Raw genomic sequence first — 26,506 nt, 5'->3', positions numbered from 1 at the left:
AAAACCAAAGTTGAGAGGCAGTCTATAAAATACTGGACAAAACTCTTCGAAGTATGATATGAAGGCTGGTAATGTCTTCTTTGAAAACAACAGTTACAGGCAAGAGGGGTTAAGATGTAATTGTGTGGTCCTAGGGATATTAGACCAGAAAAGACACATTAGTGGAAAAAACTAGCAAAATGGGCAGAATGAGTCTATATAGGACAACAGTACTATATCAACCATGATTCCATGCGATGTCACTCTAGGGAGGCAGCAAGAGAATAAATGAAACTTCACCATTCTTGCAATGAAAAAGTCTATGTTCAGCCTATGGATATAAACTTCCCTCTAGACACTGTCATATTCAGAATCATCATAGCTAGTCTGAATGAGTGGCTATCCATTATTTATCTGAATTATTTTTTGAAAGCAGCTGCAATAGTCGTATACCGCTCCTCCTATCAGTTTAGACAGTCAGCACATGTAGATATCCTTTCCTATGAAAACTGTCAAAATGCCTGTCCCTTCCTAAATACACAGAAATAGTTACCTATAAGATGAATGTCCTCACATACTCTCTGTTTAAAGTAAGCGTATAATGCCACCGGCAGCTTGTAACTTCGGAAGATTCTATAGTGCTGCAATAGCTACCAGACAATGGCACTAATGACCACTGATGTTACTCAGAGCCTCATGTTTTGAGATGTGGGGAACAGAAGGAAAGATGGTGCTGAAGGAAGGTAAACAAGGAAACTGATTTTAAATACATTGTTTCATTGACAGCACCACTCACCTCCATGCTACCACAAGCACATCCAGAGTATGGGCAATGTTAAACAGACATGAAAGCACAAGTGAACTGTAAGACTTCTTGGAAGGTTCCAAGAAGCAATCCTGGAGTCCAAGACTTGAATGACAAAATTCTGATGTTTCAGTTTCCTGTCTGTCTCCACAGTACTCGGTGAACACCATTCTGTGACTACCTAGTCAGGACAATGACTAGACTGTAGAACAAGGCTGTGTACAACTATGCACTGCCTTCTTTTATACCATTGCTTCTTGCTATCAACTGCCTCCTGGGATTGCTCTTTTCTGTTAGGTGGAGCCCCAGCCCGAGCAGTGTATAATCATGTCTTCTCCAGGTTATGTCCAGGCATCCTGAACCTAAAACTACAAGTCAACATACATTCACAGACCACAGCCTTTGGAATTAAATGAGCCACAGAAACCATAGCAACCAATATGAACCATCATCAAAACCACTACCATCATCTTATTTCTTTCACCTTCCCATCTCTCCCCGTGGTACATAGCCATTCTACATGGTCTATTTTTACTCCTGGCTGCTGCAGTGCCTGCTGCTTCTCCTAAAATAACTACCTTTCAGAATTCTGTTAGTTTTGAGTACCTACCTCTGCCAAAACTTAGGCTATGTCATTAAAGCTACTTTACTATTAGCCTGAATCACAAAAAGTAAGTTTTGACTGTAAAGTTAAATGCAAGGTATAAAGATAATGTCTACTAATAAAATATAGTGAAGGACACCACAAATTTCTGGATGTCAATGTACCCTCTGAGAACCCTCTGGATCCCAGCAACAGAAAGGCCTACATAGGATATTTCCCAAGAAGTTTTCATTAATATTTGATCATATTACCTAGTACTATGTAAATGTAAGAACTGGAGGTGGGGAGAGGACATGGGACGTTCACAACTTCCTTGTTTTAGTATATTCATAGGTAAGCTGGCTTAAGGGAAGAAGAATCCATCAATGGCAATGAGCAAAGCATTTATGGAAACTCTATGGGACAGAAGTAGACAGTGTAGTGTAGTGACTCTCACACAGTGGCTAAGTCCAACATGTTTTATAATCATCTACAGCGGTTCTCAACCTTCCTAATGCTGCAACCCTTTAACACAGTTCTTCATGTTGTAGTGACCCCACCCATAAAATCAAATCGTTGCTACTTCACTACTGTAATTTTGTAATTTTGATACTGTAATTTTGATAGTGAGTTATAATATAAATATCTGATATGCATGATATCTTATTTGCAACCCCTGATGGTGTCATGGCCCATAGTTTGAGAACCACTGATTCAGATGTATCAGTGTCGGCCTGAAGGCTTTATAAACAAACAAAGAAACACAACAACATCAAAAAGCAAACACCAAAAAAAATGAACTGCAATTAATTTAGCACATCTATTAACCATTTGAAAACTTTTAGGACAATTTAATTCTATCACAGTAACTACAGGCATGAATTTTTATTAGTAATTTATTTTATTGTATTTAAATATTGATTCAAGAGTGACTAGGAGGAAAAACTAGACTGCCTCCAAGATGATCAAATAAACTTTCTCAAATGAACAGGAGTCAAAAAAAAAAAAAAAAAAAAAGGAATACTACAGTGAAGTGAGTACTAGCAAAGTAAAATGCAGTCATATGTAGATCTAGGAAGATAACAGCCACACTGACAAACACGTAGCATAACACTCGTCTCATACATGCATTCATTAAGATCTAAGTATAACACTTAACTCCTGACTTCCTCTATAGTTGGTGAATCAATTCCTTTATTTCTATTTGTAACCAGAATTCCTGACCTCCAACCCATTAGACTGAGAAATGATATTAACAAAAAACATAATAATATGATTTGCAGTTAGTTAAGTATAAGGTATGATTATACCTATTGAATTTCTGTAAATAACTGGCTATACTATTAATTTAAAAAGTTGAAAAACCTTTAGTCAAGCATAAAAACCCTGTATTATGAGAGCTAGCAAGTAAGAAGCTTCAAGGTCAGTACCTTTACTTTTCCATGTCCTATGAGCAATGTGTTTGGTGTCTTCAGCAGAATTCAAGTTCTGGTATGCAACCAAGAGCAATGACAAAGGCATGTGCTGTTTTGGGGTCTCCAGTTACTTACCTAGGATTCTATTGCTGTGCTAGAGTACCATGACCAAAAGCAAGCTGGGGAGAAAAGGGATTATTTCAGCTTACATTTCTACATTATAGTCTATCACTGAGGGAAATCAGGACAGGAGCCCAAACAGAACAGGAACCTAAAGGCAGCCACTGATACATACTGAATACTGATACAGCTGTGAGAGAGAATCTCTCATAGTACTGAGAGGTATTCCGTAGGCTGCTGGGGTTAAAACAGTATCGATACTATTACCATTACCCTGCTGTAAACCCTGTGAACTGCCATAATGACTAGCATGGAAAGACATGCTTTTGGGTGCAATAGTGGCACAGCCATTATAGAGGTAACCGATTACTGTCTGATTTGGGTTAAAGTCTGCTCCAGAGAAAGAAAAACATACTTGGTTCTATAAATTTGGCCAAGAACCCACGGTTGGGGAGCTCACAGACTCTGGAGGTGAACCAACTAATATTATTTTGCTAAATGGACACAGTATCAAAATAGCATGTAAATTCCTAGTGTAGTTCTTAGAGCTCATCAGAGAAGTTTCTTTGTCTAGTTGATTGGTGTGTGTGTGTGTGTGTGTGTGTGTGTGTGTGTGTTTAATACAGAAATTTACAACTGGCTGAATACAGAGAATAAATGACTGTAGAATACACAGCTCAAACTGAAATCTGTATCATATGCTTTCCAAAAGTTCAGGGACCATTATGGAAGAGAAGATGGAAAGATGCTAGAAGGTAGAAATCAGAAGCGGCTGAAGAAAAACAGTCTTTGGGACATGATGGGACCACTGCACTCATGAACTGACAGCAGCTGTGCTTCACTTCACAAGACCTACACACGTCAACACTGGAGCACAGAGCTGAGAGAGGGACTCTTGAGTCCCTGCAACTGAGGGGCACTGGACAGTTAATGGCTTCTGGTGCAAAGAGAGTCAGCTTTCTTTAATGGTATGGTTTCCTGTAGGCTGGCCATACTTGAGTGGATGGCTCTATACCAAGGAGTGGATGTGTAACACAAATTGGAGCTGATAGGCTATTGAACTTAATCAAATAGCCATGAAGCTGGGGACTGGGTAGAGAGGTGTGATGACAGGAGATGAGGGGGGTGGTAAAGGGTGGATGAGTAATGAATATCATCAAGATAAACTGCACAAATTTCTCAGATAGTTAATAAAATATTTTTAATGTGAGCAATAATAAATAAATAATAATAAGAGAATAAGTTACTTAAATGACACAAAACGCTAAGGGCTGCTTATTTCTTACACTAAAACTGGAACTTTACAAAATGTGTTTTGACTTCATGTCTAGATTTGCATGGCATACTTTATTAGAAGAGTTCATCACAACTACATAGGCAATTAGTATTCATGACCTGCTTCTTATGGTCGTTTTCTTTTAGGTTAACACAAGTATCAAGGCAAGATGCACATCTCAGATAGAAGGTATAGGTATTATGGAATTTTGAGCCCACTTAAGTACACCCTAGCAGGTAATGTTTAACAGTTATCACTAAGTTAAAACTAATGAGGTAACATGCCTCATACAACTTACATGATATATTGTGTCGCATCTTGTAGACGTTTAAGTCCTAAATGGAAACAAGTGTGGGATAGCTGTACAATGTGATGCTACTGGGCAATGCAAAGTAGTAACTTGTCAACAAGTACTACAACATAGGTAACTTTGCAAAGCATTGTTCATCAGATCCCGAATGGATGCATAGTCTCCCAATGCAATGAATGAAAATTCAGAAAGAAGGATTACAAGAACAGACTTCCGATTACAGTTACCAGTGACTGAAGATGTAGAAAGGAACTGATTGAACACAGCATTATCAAACTCTGAGGTGATGACAATGTTCTGTCAGAAGTGTGTGTTTCAGTGGCTGCCCACATTATATATTTAGCTAAGCCCTATATTTTTAACCCATACCTCAGTGAACTTTCTGAAGTTAAATTCTGTAAATTTTACAATATCCCACATATACAAATTTCTGCCTCCTAAATTATCCTGTGACTCTAATATAAACATACATAGTTCCTAGTCTCTATTAGTAAACAGTGTAAAGCAATCTGTGATACTGTCGGGCCTAACATGAGGTCTAATCTTTATTCCACCTTCACCCTTCAGTCAGGTACTCAGGTGAAGGGCATGAACAGGCCCTAGAGAGATTTACATACTAATGAGGTACCTGAAGGCCAGAGGCAGAGCCTATTAAACATTCCTCCCCAGCCCCTCCCCCTTTCCCCCCTCCTCCTTTTAACTCAGGTTGATCCTGGGTTTGGGGGGGTATGCATTCAGATCCATCCACCATCCGCCATGTGAATAAACCGGTTTTGGAAACTCAAGGACTTCCTCGTGTGTTATGAACTTCCAGTGCCGCCATGAGGAACCATGAGGAGCCGGGGAGAGGCTTTTAGTTAATGAGCAGCCCAACTTCCAGCTGGAGGCTGGGCCCAACTTCCAGCTGGAGGAACCCAGAGCATTCCCATAAGACTGCCCACAGCATGGCGGGAGAAACCCTGGGATCCCCAGCCTCATTTTTTTCCCTACATCTGGTGCCCAACGTGGGGCTTGAACCCACGACCCTGAGATTAAGAGTCTCATGCTCTACCGACTGAGCTAGCCGGGCCCAACTTCCAGCTGGAGGGACCCAGAGCATTCCCAGCAGACTGCCCACAGCATGGCGGGAGGAACCCTGGGATCCCCAGCCTCATTTTTTTCCCTACATGATACGAGGAATAAACATGAAAAGTTTGACTTAGTTTTTAACAACAAAGGCAATTTTTGGTAATATTATTCTAGTCATGAACTTACAGTGAACTAGCACTAATTTCTAGACTTATTTATGTTGTGTATGTGAGCTTATGTCTGGGTATATGTGAGCCACAGCACACATTTGTAGGTCAGGGAAAACTTAGGAAGCTGGTTCTCTCCTTTCACCAGATGCATTTTGGGTAGGGAGCTCAGGTCTTCAAAGCTTGGCAACGAGAGCTTTTATGCACTGAGACATCCCACTGACTTTCAAACATGAATTTAAGTTCTATTTGTGTCAGGGTAAACACTCTATGTATTTTCATTAATGACAATATACTCATAAACTTTGGAGACTTCTGGTCCACAAGGCCAATACCAGAGTGTGTTAGGCATGGATTATATACACATACCTCACACTAAGACATTGATACACTCTTTCCACTTGTCTTCAAGCTGGCCTTATCTTTAAATGTGTCAGAACACATCTCAGGAATTTCACAAGAGGAGAATATAGTAGTTTAGACCATTATCTGAAATCAAACAAATGGCATGCCTCCTACTTTATAGATGAAGTAAGGTCTGTGTCTTGGGGGAACAAAAGGAAAAAGAAGAAAAAAAGTTGGAGAGTAAAGGTTTAGTTGGTTTACACATCCTGATCACAGTCCCTCACTGAAGGAAGAGGACAGGAACCTGGAGACAGGACCTGATGCAGAGGTCATGGAGGAGTGCTGGTTACTGGCTTGCTCCCCATGACTTGCCCCACCTGCTTTCTTATAGAGCCCTGGACCACCAACCCAGGGATGGCACCACCCACAATGGGCTGAACCCTCTTCCATCAATCACTAATTAAGAAGATGCTTTGCAGTTGGATCTTGTAGGGGCATTTCCTCCATTGAGATGCAGTTTGGGAAACACATGCCTTTGGGGACCACAAACAGCTTTGAAGAAACAGCTTAAACAGTCACAAACTTTCAGTACTCTTCCATTTTCCCAAGACTTACCATAGGTCACTAAAACTAAGGATGCATGTACATCTTAGAAGAAAATACTTCATGTCAAGCTATCACTCTAATGCCAAGCCAGCTTTTTAAGTTCTTCTTTTAGCCGCCAACCTTAACTGTCCTGGAGACTCTGATACTCTGGAACCAATCCACCTCCTTTTTAAAAAAGTTATGTTTATCTCACAAATTTATTTGACTTGGCATTCATAAGTGTCCATGGACCAATGTTTGTGTATATATGTGCCTGTATATGCACATATAAGTTTGTGTATGTATGTATGCATGCAAACAAAAAAGGAAGATAAAATGCTAACACAAAAAAATCTGTTTGAATAGATTCTGGGAACTACTTAGGGAAAGTTTTTAAGCAATGTTGTGATAATTTCTGAGAAACACTTGAAATCATGTGGGGAATGATCTGGGCGTGCTCATTTGTTTTAGTAAATTTTACATTTAAACATATTTCTTCAGGGTACTGCCTAAGAGAGATGTACGCCTCATATACACAACATACATCAGAGCCGTTTGGTTGTGTAAGTAAACAAAGCTTACACTACTCCCTAGTCACACAGAGCTCTTTTATGTGACTGCTCTCCTAGCTTTGAAGCTAATGTTTCCAGGAGGCCAGCTGTAACAACTGCAATATCTGTAGGCAGAATGAAACCTACTCATTCATACCGTGACTGCACCAAATGGTTCAAATTAGACTTTACTTTTAAAGAATCAACATTTGTTTTAGGTATTGAAAACCCTACTCAGTTTCTATGACTTGTAAATTTGTATTTTGCAGAATTTCTCACGAGCGTATTTCACCTCCAAAATACAATGTTGACCAATTGCATCCTTATTTTTCTCATTGATAGTCTATAAAAGATATGTCCCTTAAGAAAAGAATAATAAAGGTGTAGCATAAACAAAAGGACAGACATCCAACCAAACCAACCAACCAACCAAACAAACAATAAAAAAACAAATCTCACATGTAGATTTACTTGTATTTGCTCATGTGATTATGTTTTGGAAATAAATATGTTTTTCCTCATCTGAGCAAGTTAGTCTTTGTCATGAAAGAGGTGTGTCAACATCAAAACTTCCTGTGATTGCAGAAACTGCTAGTAAACTTAATACATCTCTACATGAAAAACTGAACTCAAAACATCTTTCTATTCCCTTTATACACCTACCCTCAAAGAATAGTTACAGAAAGACACACAGTTGGTTAGAATGTTGAAGCTCTCACACAACTTTGTACTGAAGAATCTTCTGTCAAGATGAGATTGCTATTAGTCCTTGTTAGACAGTGTGCTAACAATGAAACCGGTTCTCTATATTTTTTTGTACACAAGGACTGACATTTATTTTAAGCTTCCCACTCATGCGCACGCACATCCACATACATGTGAACACAGAAGATGCTCCTCTTCCTGCTCCAGCTGTATATAAACTTCATTGTAAAGCAGTGTTCTGCAGCATTCGCGAGGTTTCAGCTCATAGGATGGACATACTGATGTGAGGCATATCACATTACTTGAAAAACTACACAAAGTACAAATTCAAGGATTGCTTCTCTTTGGGTGAGACTGGAAGTGTAAGGAACATGACCCTTGAATATACCTCACAGGATAAGAAAGCAGTAGCATGGTAACTATCTACGTAATTCATTTATAACATACAGTTAACTATAACTTGTTTTTATGATTCATATCTGAAAATATTTTCCACAGTGAGAAGTTATTTTTGGAAAGTGGAGACTCATTAAGCTAAACAATTTACCCTCCACAAATGATTAACTTTCTACACAAAGTAGCACCATCAAAATGCCAGAGAAACTAGCTTTAAAGGGCTAACCCAATTTTTAAAATATATTGTTTTATTTTGGATTTTAAACAATCATTTAAGCAGGGTGTTCAGCTCACTGGTAGAGTACTTTCCTAGTATTAATGAGACTCTGTTTGTTGGAAAACACTAACAGGAGAAAACACACACACACACACACACACACACACACACACCTGGCAAGAATAAGTACTTTGCAGAATACTACCTCCTTTTCTCTCAGTAACAACCTGTACATTGTTTTTAGCTTAGAACTATGATTATGATTGATCACCCTGATGTTACAGCACAGTAAATCACAGAAGCTCTGGGGCCCAACAGGACTTTGTTAATGTACACTGGCATTTCAGACTGTCCAAATTAGAACCAGCCATATGCATGTCTTGCCTGGACATTTGTTTGCAAAGAAATAAAGCAGGTGTCTTACATATAAAATCCAGAGGAGTAAATTCTAGCAAAGTCTAAAGTTACATTTCAAAGATTCAAAATTATTTTTCAACTTTCCTATATCTATGATAAATCAAACCTGAGAAAATTGAATGACACCATATGTTTTCATATTTAATAAGAAGAAAAATGAGTTCCCAAATTTAAAAAAGTCCGAAAATTTTAAATCCCGAGACCAAGGACAGACTGGAGTGCCTCTCCTGACCACTGAGCTAATGTCTAATCTGGAAAAACCCCAAGTTATAAGTTAGTATTTCTAGTGTATTAACCCCCAGCTATAAAATTATCTACAAATCCTTAACTTGAAGCATAGAATACCTACTTCTGAACTATCTACAGGTTAAAATAGGTTTTTCATCTGACAGTTGCCCATTTTAATTATTTTTAATATAACAGAAGTATTCAAATGTAGAGAACAATATAATTAAGAACATGACTGAAGGACACATAAAAATGACAATCTTGGTTTTGTGGATGACCAGCTATGTGACTACTAAATTACCAACATCCAGCTTTAGTCTTTTCCCCATATATAAGCAAACACCCTACTGACATTAGGTTCAGAACCCCACTGTTCCATCAACTATATCAAGTATAGACTCTAAACATAATTCATTTGAATTAAAATAACACTAACATTTTTACTTTTCACTTGTTTTTCAGAATATGAGTATCTGTAACTGAAGGTATTCCTTACTTTCTGAGAGTCTTAGATTTTCTTGAATTCTGGATCCTGTCCTCCCCTCTACCTCCTTGATGATGATCCCAAACTGGTTACTTACGATATAATTAAAGGTGCTGGGTCCTCTGGGTTAATTTTGATTCCTGGTCAACTAAATGTCCAGTTTAGTCATAACTTTGCTTAAAACTTGGGGAACTATCCCAATCAATTCCTATAGGGCCTTGATATACCTGTCCAATAAAACTTTGAAGGGCTTATGAAAAGTCTGTAACTTCAAGATTGAATTATACCTTTATTAGGTGTTAATAAATCCATATAAATAATTATCCACATAAAACCATATCAATAGTCTCCAACAGACTGTGTGGTTCTGAAAAGACAGTGGCAGGAATGTATACTGAAAAGACAGTGGCAGGAATGTATACAAGACTCTCTCCTCAAACTCTTTAGACACTGTGTAGTCACATGGACACCAGTGAGAGTCCAGCGAGTAAATCATTTATGTTCAGGATAGCAAGGGGATGGTTTGAAATCCACAGAGCAAACACTAGAAACAGGAGGAAAGAGAGGGGTTTTCCCACAAATGACCTTGTTTTCATCTCCTCTTGGACATAAAGATGAAGCTGATGTCCTGGGATGGCCATAAATCTGCTGGCTCTGCAGTAAACCAAACTTGCCAGGGCTCTTCTGACATTTTCAAGTTGAGGTGTGTATTTCTAGTTCTTTTCACTTTCCACAAAATTTTGTCCCTCAATTTCCAGGCAGACTCTACATGTCAGCAGGATGCTTCTGGGCTTCATATTTCTATGAAATCATGTTGGGGATCCTGTGTTTTTCCAAAATGCTTGACGAGGAAGAAAAATGCACCCCAGAATGTTTCACTGTGAGGGTTATCTATATACTAGATAAAGCTCAAAAACCTCAACACAGTTCAAAGGTACACGCTTTAATCTTTGTTCTAGCTGTACATTCTTGACGCAGATACAGAGCTTTCAAAGCTTGAATGGATAATTCTAATTCATGCAATCCATCTGGAATTGTTCTTTACAACAGAAGCAGACTGAACAACCCAAAGGAACTTTAACATATTCATTAGAATGTGAGAGAGCAGGACCAAGAACAGAAAGATGTATTGAGAGATTTAACTTTTGTTCTCTGGGTATAAGAATAGCAGCAGAACACAAAGATTAATTTCCTACTTGAGCATTCAGCAGGGAACAACACATTATTACTTGTAACATACACAAGGCTGTTGATGGATACACTCTCCTTTGATTGTTCAGACTAAATGCCTTCCTATAAAAAGCACCCACACATACATGTGTGCATAATTATAAATCCAAACATTCATTAATAGTGCTTCTGTATATCTATACACAAGATATCAATAGAGACATTAGCTATCCTATCTGGCCACAAGAGGGGTGATTTAAGGCTGGTGGTTGACTGAACAAATTTAGGCTAAAAAAAGAAAAAAAAAAAAAAAGAAAAAGAAATGATCAATATACATTACAATAATAGGAAATTCAGAAATTCAAAATAAAAGCTAAGAGGGGGAAGCATGCATTACTGAGTCCAAGGTAATACCGCGTCTGCATGGCTTAATACCCTCTTGTCCCAGCAGTCCTGACTCTCTGAGCAGCCCACTTCTCCACATTAACGGCAGTCATTTGGAGAGCAGCAAACGTGCCATTAGAAGCACTTTTACAAGTGTATATTCATCCACCAATTAGCTTAATGTGGCCGCTTTCTGCATATTTTCTATCCAGGCTTGCACAAATCTTATTAATATTTCCCCCTAGCGCTTTGACAGATTACCTTGTCATTACGCATCCTGGAGCCTTTTAAACAATATGGGTAAACTACTGTTTGTGAGGTTAATGACAATTATCCCCTAATTACTGCATAAGTCACTCAGTCCACTTTATCTCATAGCCAGGGTTCTGCTCTGTGTATCTGCCATTGTGTCACTGTAAATGAATCTTGTATTACTATGTTTATCTGCCACTGCCTTGTAAATTATACTGACAGAAGAATGAGCAAATTACTGCATGTCATCACTTAAATACTACTTCTGAAATTAAAATAAAAAAGCTTCAGCAACAGTACTTGGAGTTTTAGCAGATCATAATTAGTAAAAACATATTTAATGTTTTATGTTACATTTCAAGACTGAGAGCTTAAAATTTACTGTGGAGTCACAACAATGAGATGGGGTGAGTGGAAGGTGAAGAGCAATGGGGATTAAAGAAGGGTGGGGGGTGTCGGCGGGTGAAAGAACAGTGCTGGCCTGACCTCCTGGATGCATTTCCTATCATTTTAATAGTTGATATGACATTCTGGAAGTATTTTCCAAGGTTTATCAATTTTAAATCAAATTAAATCGGTTAGGGATAAGCCACACTCTTCAGCTGGGATCATTTTTTTCGGTTACTTATAACTACTCCAGACACAAAACACAGAATCTATGTAATTGAGAACAGATAATGTAATAAAGGCCACAGGCTAAGCCAATTTCATTGATGCATTTTTAAACATTATTAAACAGGTTCAGAAACACTGTTTCCAAACTTACATTTGAAATTGTTTAACAATGTTTACATCAGGGAAATTAGTTTAGTCCACTGTTGCACTACAGTGACTACATCTGCTCTGGTAAAATTTACAGAGACAATAAGGACCACATAAGAGTCTTAAGAAAAAAAAAAGTGCAATGTATCATTTGCAAATAATGTACAAAAAATTTGGTTTTTATCTGAAATTGAAGATTTTGTATATTGTCAAGTAGATAAATGTCTGCATGTGAAAGGACAGACCCATCTAGTTTCTTGAGATGACCACCATTTAATTTTTCAAAATGGGAGATATTAAAAATGTCACCATTCAATGATACCAGGTGTCTGATAACTGGCAAGCATAAGAAATAGGGCTACTGTAATCTGAAGGCTAGCTTTCAACTCTCAATTAGCTGGGCGTGTAGAAAGCTTGCATGAAATTGCCTTGTGACAGCCGTGGTTTGGAAGGAGGGGCTCCCAGTACCGATGATAAAGCTGTCTGGTGGCAGTATGCTCTCACAAACACACTTCCTCTTGGTGCCCTCGCTGAACAGGCTGGGAGAAAAGGCTGCAGCAAAGGCAAAGGAAAACATGAAAGCCAAGCTTGACAGCTCTAACTCAGGGGCTGCTGGATTCTAAGTACACCCCCTAGGGCTCCAATCCCACAGGCTGATTTTGTCTGTATGGTGTTTAGGCCACACGGCTTCAGCCAAGCAGCTGCTTTGGGCTAAAATAGAAACACCATGCAAGGCTTCTGCTTTTTAAGTCTTTTTTAAGTTAGAAGGAATGAGTTCCTGGTTAGGACTGGCATCACTGTGTCACTAGTGAGAATTAAAAAAAAAAACCTTTCCTTGTTTAAAAAGTGACTTTAATGATATATGCAACTACTTACCTGTGTGATTTGTGTATATGGGGCACCATCAGACAGACAATATTTTAATGAGTTTGTGAAATCAGTGCTATTTAGGCAACAATAAATATGACTATTGAAAGATACTTGGGTATAAGCTAGCACGTGAAGAACAGCCACAGAAGAATCACAGCATTTCCTTCCTCACTCTGACCAGCTCTCCACCTGTTTGTCATCACGCAAACTCTCCTCACATTTCCAAACCTGGAGACTGGGGATGTTTCGGTTTTTCTAACAAACCTTTAGAGCAGCATCTCTCATCCTGTGGGTCACAACCCCCAAAAGACGACCGCAGAACCTAGATATTTACATTACGATCCTAAACAGTAGCAAAATTACAGTAGCAACGAAAATAATTTTATGGTTGTGGGTCAGCACAACATGAGGAACTATATTCAAGGGTCACAGCATTAGGAAGGTCAAGAACCACCACTCTAGAGGCTCCCTATTATACAGATAGAGTAAGTAATAATTTCCCATTATCTGGCATTTGAAGGCCCCTCAATATAGACCTGACCTACTTTTCATACATCAAATCTTGGTGAGATCTCTGACACTCCAACTCAAGAGCTACTTGTGAGTGTGAAAAGTGCCAAACTGTCTCGGTATCCCTGTCTTCCACCAACACCCTCTTTCATCTGGGCTCAACTGAAGTGAACCTATAGAACCTATAGAATGTCTCTGATGCTGCCTTCCTTTTGCCACTCCCAGTAACAATTACCTGCCCTCAGTAACTGACTTGTATTTTTATGTCATGTGTGCCTCTGTACCATAGACTTGTAGCCTTTTACAGCCACACTGCCAAGATGAATCAATGCTGCTTGAATTTACTAGTACTGAGCATGGGGTCGGGAGGCAGTTGAAGATCACATATTGCATGATGTGTTTCAGATGTACAGTTTTTCTCGATGAAGATCAGCAGGCCTAGGTGTGACTGGATGACCTGGGACCTGCTTGGGTGTTTTCTCCACACTGTGATCTTTTCTCCTGGCCCAGTGGTTGTCCACTCAGGTAAGGTAGGATGTACTGCATCCCATTGCCACACCCAGGGTTAAGTACATTCTAATGGGTGTGATGCTATCCAACCTCACATTTGAGCTACTCAAAAGACATTTCCCCATAGACAGAGCTCCTCTGACTATGCAGAAGGGCTCCAGTAGAAACATCAGGTCATTTCCCCTGGGTTTGCTGTGGCAGGGAGGCAGCCTCCTGACTATTGCTCTAGGAAAGTTAAGAGTGGTAGTTTTAGCAAACCAGGTATAGTTAAACTATCCTCACCATTTCTCCTTGTAAGTACCAGAAAGTTTCTACTTTTAGGAAGTTCTTTTGCAAAAGATGCTACATTCAGGTTGAACATTTTCTTCAGTGAAAGCAAATCCCACTCTACAATCAACCAGAAAGCAAAATGTGGCTGGTTGTCTGTAAGGGACTATGGCGTGGACAGATGTAAATCATCAGCAGTTAATTATTACATACAGAAATAACAAAACATTGCAAGGACAAATGTGTGTATAATAAGATTTCCCCTTCACTTTCTGACCATAACAGTTTGTTTATCAGTTGCTAATTTCTCTTCTGGTCTTCCCGTCACTTCTGTTATTTCTCATTTATGGCCTATATCCATTTAACTATTTTATGAAGAAAACAACAATTCTGAGGGTTTCTTTTGAGATTTGGCCTGTAGGTCAACATTAGTACCCTTGGGCTCTGGTGGAGATCAGCAGTGGTATGCTTGCTTAGAAGATTCGAGGTTTGGGGCTTTGTTCTCAGCACCCTCCTTCCCCCCCCACCCCCCGAATTATAATATAAACAGTTCAAAAGAGCTAGTGTCTAAAACAGTCTCCAACCAAAAACATATACAGCTTATTTTTGTGCTAACTCCTTACTTTTAGGCTAAAGGTTGTTGTTGTTGTTGTTTTTTTTTTAAACATAGCCCCTCTGCCTTAGGTTTTTCATATATAAAGTGAGATTTGAAAAAATCAGTTACTGCTGGAGCTACGAGAAAAATTGCAAACTAACACCACTACCTAGTATTGCTGTATTCTGACAAGGAGCCAGGAAACCTACCTGGCACATGTGTTTTGTGTTTATTTTTATCAGCTTGAGATCCTGTTATGCACCTGAATGGGAAGAGGCTGAGCAACTTGCTTAAGGTCACAGACATAATAGTGTTTAGAGTACGGTTCAAGTCAGCTTGAGTGTGGAACATACAGAAACTATGTTGCAATGGAGACGCTTCCATCTCCACACTCCACCTGGCCTGTCATTAGAGCCTCATCTGCTTGGTTCCTTTCCCATCCCTCTCTGAATTCAGGACCCAGATTTTAGTTTACTTAATGGGTAACCATCCCAGTGTCTATTAATAGCTATTTCTTTCATCTATCTTTTACACTTTTCTTATAAGTTTATTAATGGCCTATTTAATTTTCTAAGTAGGTGGTTTTAACAGTTTCTAATATACTACTCTCACCCAAAGTTGCTTTTCCTACACCTCTCTTCATGCTACAATCCTCCCAAAGTAAACTTCCACAGGTCTTGTTTGCTGTAAGATTTCAGCATATAGTATTTAATGTTGGCATTCAGGAACTGTTTCAAGCTACCTTTCAAGTCTTACATCATATATACACTGACACCCAGTACTTGGGCACCATGACTTTCACAGAGCACCGTGTATGTCTCTACAACCACTTTCTACTTATACTGTTTCTTCTCCCTGTAACACTTTCTCATGTGTGGACTCACGACTGTTCAAGGTCCACCTCTCAAGTACTAACTGTTCACTGTAATGTTCTTATAAACCCCATACTTTTTTTGGGAGGGGGTGTAGGTATAATCTGTTTTGTATCCATGTGGTACATGTAATCTGGGATGACACTTTACTTTTAACCAGCCTCCTCAGTATCAGAATTCTCTAACACTCATCTTTCTACATGAGGTATCTCAAGTGTCATGTCATGCACTTTTGAAACGCACTATTTTTCTTTTCTTTTTTCTACTTTTCTGAAATGTAATTCATTGTTGTAAACTAACTAGTCCTTTCTGTAAACCCAGCTGTTTTCTTTAGAGATGCTTACAGAAACAAACAGAAAGCAGCCACTGTCTGTGCTCGGAGGCAGGTTTTCTAGTGTCCGCTCAGTCACATTTGCAAATGCAGATGCTCAAACAGTTCATGCCACACACTCCTAAAACAACAAATAAGCTTTTGGATACAAGCAGTAATTCATGTTTCCCAGAAGTACTTTTAAGATCTTGGCTAATCTTATATTCCTCAATTGATTTTGTCACAGAATCTATATGTTTAGGGCCAATCACCACAATTTCCTAAACTGTAGAAATAAATAACAAAACTGAGAAAGACTGTTCATCACAGGAGAATATGCTGGATGAAAAATTTAGGGAAATCTAACAAACATTAAGGAGTCTCAAAACTCAAATATAAGAATACAGATGTGAATTTGAAAAATTGACAAACTAGAAGCATGTTTCATGATAGCCAACAATTAATTACTGAACAGTCAAACTGAATATTAGAACATTAAGATACATAATTAAAACCATAAGTCATAAAGTTCTGGATGGACCTTGAGATATATTAACTTCAGCAATAGGGAGGACAGAGAAATGGCAGATAATTCCCTTTTATGGAATATTTGAAAAAAATAAAGTGGCAAAGAGAAAATAAACATGTAAGTATGAAAACATATCAGAGTATTTTATTGTGGCTGCATCTGTCCAGTCATTAATATGAAACTCTGGTCATCTTCCAAAAAGAAAAGGTACAGAATAGTGGAAAAAATGTAAGGTCTCAGAGATGATTTTCTTCAACTGTATTGTAGATTTTGACCATATTTACCCATATAACCTTTCTCCCCACACTAGCTAGTCTCCATTCCTCTCAATCTCCCCTCCACATTTTGGTCTCTCTCATTCAGGTAAAATATATGTATGTATGTACATATACATACATATATGTATATGTAGTAATATATGTAAATATATGTGATATAATACATAAATATGTAATTATATGTATATATTACACATATATAATATATACATATTTTACATGAATGAGAAGGTATACATGTTTGTCATTATGAATCTCATTTTGCTTAACATAATGACCTTCAGTTTTATTTATTTCATTCTTTTTTTATGTGAAAGAATATATTTCATTCTTTTTCATGGATAATTAAAACACCATTATATTCTATAGTAACTAACTATGCTTCCTTGGATTTTTCTGAAAGAGTCTCACTCTAGCCCAAGCTAGCCAGACTTATTATGCATTAAAAGACTAGCCTTGGACATCAGTTTTCTTGGGCCCCCTCCCAGCTTAACTTGGTGTCTGTTAATTTTTATCTACTCCAGCCTCCCAACTGCTGGGATTTCAAGTATGTGCCATAATGCCCATCTCTAATAGTTAATATGAAGCAATGGTCGACATTTCAGATAAACATGTAGACCTTTTCTTTTTACCTACTAAAGAATTGCCTATTAAGACATGGGGACAACATTTTTGTCATCCAACCCATCTTCTCTTTGGGTCTGTTTTATTGGAATGTAAACTAGACACCACCTAATATTCACATGCTGTTGATAGTTCTCATTCAAGACATGTAAGTCACACTCCCAGAACACAAAAGCCAAGCATATGTGAGGTGAACTTCTGTAGAAAAATGAGTAGTGCAGGGTCAGAAGAAGCAGGTGCAGTTGAGCACAGTCAACAGTGGCCACTGCTGAATCTACTTCCTGCCCTTCCCTTTCTGCCCAAACCCTCCCTTGGATGCTATTTTTAGCCATTCAGGCAGGCTTCCATGTATGTTTCTTTTCACTCTAAATTGAGATAAATAGAAAATGCTCTAGCAAGTTCTTTAGGTATAGTAAGAATGGGCACACTCTATGTAAACATACAATGAGTGGGATGTGGTATAAACAATAAAGTATTCTAATTTTAATTTCATGTAATCTTTATTATTTTAATTGGAAGACTCAGGATTTCAAAGTGAGTTTATTAACACTCATGATCCATGAGCAGAGAAACTTCTAGTTAGCACTGACTTCTGATTAGCAAAAGTGGGCATCAGGAAAGAATGTATTTATGTGTGGGGCAGGGAGAGAGGTAAGAGGTGGAGGGAGATATATCATATTTCCTAAGTTTCTCTCAACAGTTATGACAGACACAGAGAAGAATAAATTGACTCACAGTGATATAACAAACTGTTGAGTACCCACCTAACTTTATTATGTTTTAAACATATTTACTAATGAAAAACAATACTAAAACAGTGTTTAGGATAGAGATGAGAGAATGGGGTGGGGGACGATGCGGGGGGAAGTGCTTGTAAGGAGAATCTTCAGGCATACCTTCAGACCTCTTGACTATTTTTCCGGAATTGAATCTTTCAAGTTGGATTCTAGCTAATGTCAGAATAGAATCCCCAAGACCCACCCTAATATTTACAAGACTTGCGTACAGGCATACTCAGAGCTATGAATCAGTACAGTGTAAAGACAAATCAGCAAAGGGAATATAAACATGTGGCAAGGTTCAGGGGAGAGCAGACACAGTGGGAGTCATCTCAGAGCAGTTGGAGTAGACGCAGAGTCCTCTGGCATTCAACTGCGACCATCTATTTGGGGAAAATTCCTTTCTCCCTGCTCCACACATGCACACATTCCTTCCTGATGCCCACTTCTGCTAATAATCAGAAGTCAGTGCTAACTAGAAGTCTCTCTACTCATGAATCAGAGACCATGGTTTTCATTCATAGTGGCCAATAAGTCCCTCGAGTCAAATAAACCTAGCATAAGCTAAAATTCTAGATTCCCAGAAGGAATGGCTGTGTTCAGGAAGGACTACTGTGTTTACAGTTTAGGAGCATTTGTTAGGAATTGTTACAAACCCACGTTACTGGCTGGCTTCATCAAACAGTGATGTGGAGAGCATGTATGGGTGACAGTCTTTAGCTGCTGTGACAATGCTCTTTGCCACACTGACCCCTTGTCCTTTCACAGCCTCACTAGTGTTTCAGCTCTACACGAAGTGGCACAGCACAATACCAGATTCTGTAATGATCATTCTCGGGGGCCCAAAGTTAACTTTACTGCTAGACTCAGGAAAGGATGAGCAGGAGACAGAAAAGGAAATATCAGTTTCCAGCACTGGGATTTATGACTCTTTTCTGAGTGGTCATGTTAGGATATGATAAAATAAAGATTACAGAACCCTTAGTCGGTACCTCAGAGGAAACAAATACTCTGAGTAGAAACTGTACAGTAATAGATCCACCAGAATGAAGCTCTTAGACGCCTAGAGGCCATGGCTGGCTTCATTTCCTTCAGACAGCATCCACTCAATGAGTATTTAATATATCAAATACTATTTATTAGAACATGTAACTAGTCATTCTTCAAAAGTAGCTTTTGTGGTTCCTTCCAATATTTACTTGTAATAACAAAAACCAGTAATGGTATGTTCACAAATCTCTTGGTTTTGATTTGTATTTACATAGGGTAGAGAATCTTTATAGCTGTTTGAGACTAGTCTGCCAAGTCGCCCTACAAGCAATACGGTGCTATTTTTTTATGGCAAAACTGTTGGAATCAGAGGATGATTTAGGATAAAGTAATCAACAAGGCATTTTGTTTTTAAAAGTCAGTCTACCAACTACATGTAAACTATGTAAGATAAAAATCTCAGTTAAAGTCACTGTTTTTTAAAATCATAAGGCAGGCAGAAGTAAACCTTTGGACCTCACCAAGGAGCTATCATAAATTAGTATGAAGGAGAAAAAGAGAACTTGGAAAGTAACAGCTACTGTCTATGATCATACACTCAACAGCCAGTCACCATGGGAAAGGACACTTCACATGCATTAGCTTGTTTAATTACGTCATCACTCAGGCGCAGTATGAAGGTTACAAACTGTATTCCAGCATCAGCCTGCAGGGAAGGGAGAGCAAGGAGCAGATCCATGCACACTCCTTCAGTTTAGGGTTCTAGGTTTAGTAAGAACAACACCTACTGGGGAAGATTTGGAGAACAGGGTCCCTTTCCCTGTCATGTGGCTGAGGTATGCACAGAAACTTTTGAGTCTCCTGTGAATAATGCCAGTATTCAGGAGAACAATCCTTATTTACAATAAAAGTAAATTAGAGTTAAATGGAGAATCCTTGTTCCCGTCTCCAAGGGCCTCATGTCCCCACACAGCTAGAAGAGAAAGAAGACAAAGTAATGCTCACAATCCTTAAGACACACTCTATAAACAATGTTCTAGGAGTTTCTAGGACCCAGGTGCTGCCTTTGTTTTTGATTTCTTCAGGGTAAAGCATTCTGCAAAGGATTTTCCTGACTGTAGGAGGCTGGATTTGAGAGCCCTGGGCAATATAAAACATGGTGATCTTTCATTCTCCCCACCCCGAGCTGAGTAGACAGAACACCTTTTTGTAAAAGTCCCTTTTCTGAGAGCATTACAATTCTCTGCAGAAACATAGGCAAAGCACAGCAGGAGAAGGGGGACCTGGAACCAAGGCCTGGGGCATCCACATAGTAGCACCAAGAAAACAGCATGCAAACAGCAGCTCTGCTGACACACACAGGGAGGACAGGTTAGTATTCATGACTTGTACTGTGGACAGCAAAGACATCCTGATTAATCACAAGTCAGTCAAGTGCAGAACTATGGCTTATGCACCGTATCAGCAAGTAACACAAAAACCAAGGAAGATTCGTATGTGTTGTTTTTGCTATATTTTCTCCACATAGAAACCACAGACTGTACTAATTTCCCATGGTGATAGCTGCTAGCCCAGTTATGCCTTTCCCCTTCTATGCCTTTGGGATAGGTCTTTAAGAAAGAAAAAGAAATGGCATAAAAGTCCATGTATGAATACCTATATCAAACACATATATATTCATACTTAAGAGATACATGGATATATATATATCCATGTATATATAATCTCATCTGTTGCTAGGTAAATATTACTGTTTGTCTTCTGGAACATTTTAAAACAGATTTTTATCAAATTTTAAATTATGTAATAAGTACTTTATTGATGTTGGTAATATATCAAAAAGCCAACTCCACGGCATGTCACAGAAAGCCAGAGCTAACCAGCAGCTGCAAGGGAAGCATAAACAGAGAAGAGGTAAGCAGGGGAGAAGGAATAGGTTCTGCTTCTAACAACCCCCAGGTCTCCCTTTGTGGGGCACTGACAGAGAGGAGAGGCAACCTGTGTAGGAAACCCCATCCAAACAAAACTCAAACGTGTCGGGTATGGAGGCTCCTGCTGGCTTCAACACCAATTCTTTCATCTACTGGCTGTATGGCCACTAGGAGCTTCAGTCTCCCAGCTGTGAAGAAAAGACAGAAACTTTGGGGATTATTGTTAGGACTAGTTAAATGGCATATGCTAACCAAAGGCCTCACAGAATGTCAGGTGCACGGTGGACACTGGGTTTCTGTTTGCTCATTTAAAGAGCTGTGGCCTTAGCTTGCCCCAAGAATGAAGCAAGATCTTGATCCTGCATCTAGAAACCATATTGCACATGTTAATCAGTTCAAGACTGCCCCGACTACATGTGAAACATGCACATCAGAGATTCCTCACAGTAAGTAATATACATTTCTGAATATTTTGTATGTAAATTCCACTCACTTGAATGAATGATAAATCTCTCAAAAACTGAACACATCGCCTTCTATTGATCTACCTGTTGATGCATGTGTGCCTGGAAGGACAAGAACATACATGTGCACAGAAACCAGGTACGCTTGTGTTATTAATACAAGTATGCCAGGAATCTGCTTCTGTTCCCCTGGCAGACATGTGGGAACATCCTTCAGAGAACAGCAAAGCCACATGAATGAGGATTTATGTTGCGATTAGGGCCAAATATCTCAAAAATGAAGCCACCATACAGGTAATTGTGTAAATATTTTATTAATCCTGTAAGAGCCTCCTAAGTGAGGCCTCAGATCCTTAGATTCACAATCTGCTATGCGCAAATGGTTCAAGCCACAGCCCGAATACCAATGACCCAGGACTACTTGGTAAAGATAGGAGGTTTCGATATAGATAGGAGGTACTCTTTGTATCTGGACACAGGAAGTTACTCCAGTAACTAAATGCAAGAAGCCATGGCATCCATAGTTTTACACACTTACATTACTAGTGGCTCGCACCTTCCTGGGAGTTCATTCAGAGGTGAGGTTTCGTTTACATCATCACGTGTCACCTGCTGCCAAGCTCAGCTCACCTACCTACCCCTTCTGTGCATGTAATTCGAGAATTCCTGGTAATGTTCTTCTCTCAGGCACAAATGTAAAGAGAAGCTTGCTTCTGCTTTGCAACAAATAATTTCTTTAATGCCTGTGCTTTCATTCACATACCTCCAGTCACAGACACACAGTTAACGAGACAAACTCTGAGCCGCCTGCCTTTCATCACATGCAGCTCCTATTAACATTTAATGAGTGTCCATCGGCAAGTCTATGGATTGCTTTCCACTCCTCCTCTCACAGACGTCCCCCTGCTGTCTCCGAGCTAACCCAAGATTTCTTCACTCACATTCTTTCTTGCATTTTTTTAAAAAAGTAACTGAAAATGACTTCTATTCACTAGCCAAAGAAAAAGTTACCCATGCCTGCTGGAACACAACATGCCAACAATAATTCAATTGGCTTCACAATAAGAACCCAGTGGCCCACATTAATAAGAGCTGAGGTGCAATCTCCTGAGGTTTTTACCTCAACCTTTATATTGAGATAGGGAAAATTAAACTTACCCATAGCCCCTTGTCCTTAGCTAAAATCTGAACTTTTTTTTTGCCTTTGGGTATAAACTAATGTAAACAGGGATCTACAAGTCAAACAGACTAGGTGTGTGTGGCAGCGGGGAGTGGGGGGAGTAAACCCATATTACAACAGGGAGAAACGACTCCATGTAATGGAAAGTGGGCTTCTATGGAAGAACCATTAAGAATAAAGCTGTCTTCCAGCTGTGTATGTACCTGCTTGTTTCACAATGGAAATGGGGAGAGAAGAACTACAATTTGCAAGATGCTTTGGTACTGCCTATTCTGGGTTTCTCTGCACCCTCTTCCTCCAAGAAGAAATACACACATACACAGAGAGACACACAGACATACATGCAGACACAGATACACATACAGACACACACATACACACAGATGTACAGAGACACATAGCTTGGACACGTGCACAGACACAAAGACATACTCAGACATACATATACACATCCACACACACACATGTATGCACATACAGCGACACATTCACACAGATACAGCCACACATATACACACCCACACAGACATGCAGGCACATATACACAACACACACACAAACACACATAAACACACAAACATACAGACACACAGACACACACACGTGCCTTACTCTCCTTGCTATTCGTTTCTTTTCCAAGATGGTCGGTTATTTTGAGTTCTCCCTTCTCTTCTTAAGATCCTGCCCATGTGAAGTTATTCTTCCACTCTTCTTCAATTTTCTCTTTTACTTTTTTTTTAACCTACAAATTTGTTGATTTACTTTAGTTCTCCAATCCAGAGTTCATAGTCTCTTTCTTTGCTTACACTGTCCCACTGGCCTCAATTTTCCCATGTTCGCTCCATGAAAACATTTTTGTGTTCTTTGTTCACTCATTCCTTTTAGTTGAGAGGCTAGAGGACTCTGTAGTCAGACCTATAGAAGAGAGTGCGACCCCTGTATAATAGGAACCACTGATTTTGCTTCTCAGAGAAAAGAAAATAAGACAACGTTCGGGGACACAATGAGGGTGAGTGGAAGGTGTTCTGAATGATTTTGGAAGGGAAAGAGAATGACTACATTCGACATTTACCACTGTTGAGAATAACAAAGCATCTACTAAATCCCTTGATTAGACTATCAAAATGTAAGGTGTTTACAGTGTGGTGCTCCGTTGCACTGAAAAATTACAATGAAATCCCTCCCTTTTCCACCCACAAACAAGGGGCACATATCAATGGCATATTATTTCCTAGCTCTTCTCTGAGTATAGAATTCCTAACTCAAAAACACAAAGTAAAGTGGAGAAAAATGAGAAGTGAGATGGCAGAGTCTAATAATGGCTAGTAACACTGTAAGATCAACATACCAGAAAATACAGATATGTAAAGGTTATGTATTAGTTGTGCCCAGGATGAAGCTCACCTGCTATAGACTAGACTGTCAGGGTGCAGACCAATGTCTGGGGTCTGCTTTCTTTAATCAACACTGCTGATGCCATCTGCCAGCCAGGTTCTTAATGTTAAGTACTTTGATGTGTGCATGTATTTCTAGTTTCCTGAACATGCCCACTTTCCTTCTCAGAGTATTTTGAAGGTTTATTTATTTATTTTCTTACATGTGTGTTTTCCAAGCACATATGTAAGTGCATGCTTAGTGCACTTGGAGGCCAGAAGAGAGAGTCAGATCCTCAGGAACTGGAGTTCAAGACAGTTGTGAACTACCATGTGAGACTCTGACAAAAGCTACAAGAATACTTGAAATGTTCTGAGATGCTTATACCACAGCATGAGTATAAAAAGAAGCACTTAGAATCCCTTTAAGGAACTAAAGTTAATCCTTCTGAAATAAAAGGCTAGATGGGAGTAATTTTTAAAAAGGTAAAAATGAAGAGAAACTCTTTCTGGAATCAGTCCTAGTTCAACGTCAGTCAAAAGAACACTTGAGCAATTACTTTACCACTGTGCGCCCCAATTCAAAGAGATTTCAATTTCATTCCTAAGTGTCTCATTAAGATATGATGATGATGAAGGACTCAAAAAGTTTCAGACCCACTGAACAGTGTCCTACCATTTGCTGAGCAATTGTGTGATATTACAGCTTATCTGAATCATTTAAGAACCTGTGTGATGTTCCTCCAAATTCTCTACATCTTTGATACCAAAGATAAACAGAGAAGATATCCAACTTTGAAGTAGCATTTACTTTCAAGTTCTAAGATAACTGTAGCTTGCAACCTGCACCAACAGCTTATACAACACCAACTGTAAAAAGTAAGCAAGTCAGTGTACCTTTGTAATTAAACAAAACTTAGGAGTAATTATCCTAACAAATACTCGGGGAAAAGAAATTAAATCTATGTATGAATAATTTTTATCACTTTTAAAAAATTTATAATGCAACAGAAAAAAGGATATCTAGGGAAATTAGATACGAATCATAGAAGATAATGAGATTAACAGAGAAGTGACAGATTCAAGGAAGACTTAGAAGGCTGAAGTAAGGCTAAAGCACTACCTTCCTCTGTGATCATTTAGTGGGAACAAGCTGGAGACCACTGAGCTTCTCTCCTCAGTGTTGTAGACCACGCATTCTCTGCGTGTGTACTGAAGAGTAAAGGCTTGAGAAGAAAAATGAGTCAAATCCTACATAAGCTGAAAATAAAGCTGAAAACAGCTATATCACAGCTGTTGAAAACTCATTCTCCATGTATCTTCCCATGGTGAATTCATCAGAAAAGGGCAACGCATTTGAGTTACACTTGAAAAGGCTATATTGGTAGACAGTTTAAAGACAGGGACCATATTCTTGTGTAAAAATCATTCTGCCTCCCACAGACCCTGGGAAATCACATGGTATGCTCATCTTGGGAATGGGCTACCTAAATGGAGCTGAATAGATCTGAAGCCAAAGAACTTCAATCAGACATTTCCATTCCAGTTTCCACATAGAGACAGAACTACATAAAGTTAAGACTGAAGATACCATGCCACTTAAGAGCCAAGAAAATATAAAAAAGTCCTTTCATCTCCCTAGATATGATACTAGACAAGATCTGATTTTTATGCCATAGTGAAGTCCAGAAAAACTTTGTTGCTGAAGTAGCATGGGTTTATTAAATTTATGAAGATAAGAGCATTAGGTTGCATTTCCAGGGCATAATACTAGGCACAGTTAATCTGCCTAAATTGATAAAGAACATATTGTGTGCAAACACCATTGGAGACCCACCCACTTTCACCGTGCACAGGTTATAGACCTGCCTCTTAGCCTGAACATGGGAATTATTTCAGAACTCTCAGATTGTTGCTTTGTGCATGCTGCTGCAAAGGAAAAGCGAATGGGCTCCATGCTTAATGTGATTAGAGCCGTTACTGACATCATGCCAGGAAGACGCAAAGCCATTAGCATTACACTACAGCTCACTTCAGCATCCACTCAGACTTAGTATTTGATCCACAATTTTAATTTTGCTCTGCTCTGTTCAGAGCTGCATTACACAAAATGCATAATTAAAAGCTGCTGTGATTCTCTCTACTTCTCAAATTAAAAACATAGCAAACATTTGTAGTTCTAATCCACTAGAAATTAATAAATCA

General features: G+C 39.0%; 1 protein-coding gene and 1 non-coding gene across 5 annotated transcripts in view; both read right to left on the bottom strand.

Moving 5' to 3' along the window:
• The window catches only part of Bnc2 (basonuclin zinc finger protein 2), a 402,767-nt gene that overhangs the window by 28,537 nt on the left and 347,724 nt on the right, over nucleotides 1–26,506 (bottom strand). The gene's annotated exons all lie outside the window — the stretch shown is intronic.
• On the bottom strand, nucleotides 5,485–5,557 carry Trnak-cuu (transfer RNA lysine (anticodon CUU)). The gene has a single exon. It is a non-coding gene; the product is annotated as a tRNA-Lys (tRNA).

Source organism: Arvicanthis niloticus, chromosome 5, assembly GCF_011762505.2.
Source record: "Arvicanthis niloticus isolate mArvNil1 chromosome 5, mArvNil1.pat.X, whole genome shotgun sequence".
In the NCBI taxonomy this organism is placed as follows: domain Eukaryota; kingdom Metazoa; phylum Chordata; class Mammalia; order Rodentia; family Muridae; genus Arvicanthis; species Arvicanthis niloticus.
The sequence above is the reverse complement of the archived record's forward strand: the minus strand, read 5'-3'. Positions and strand labels throughout refer to the sequence as shown.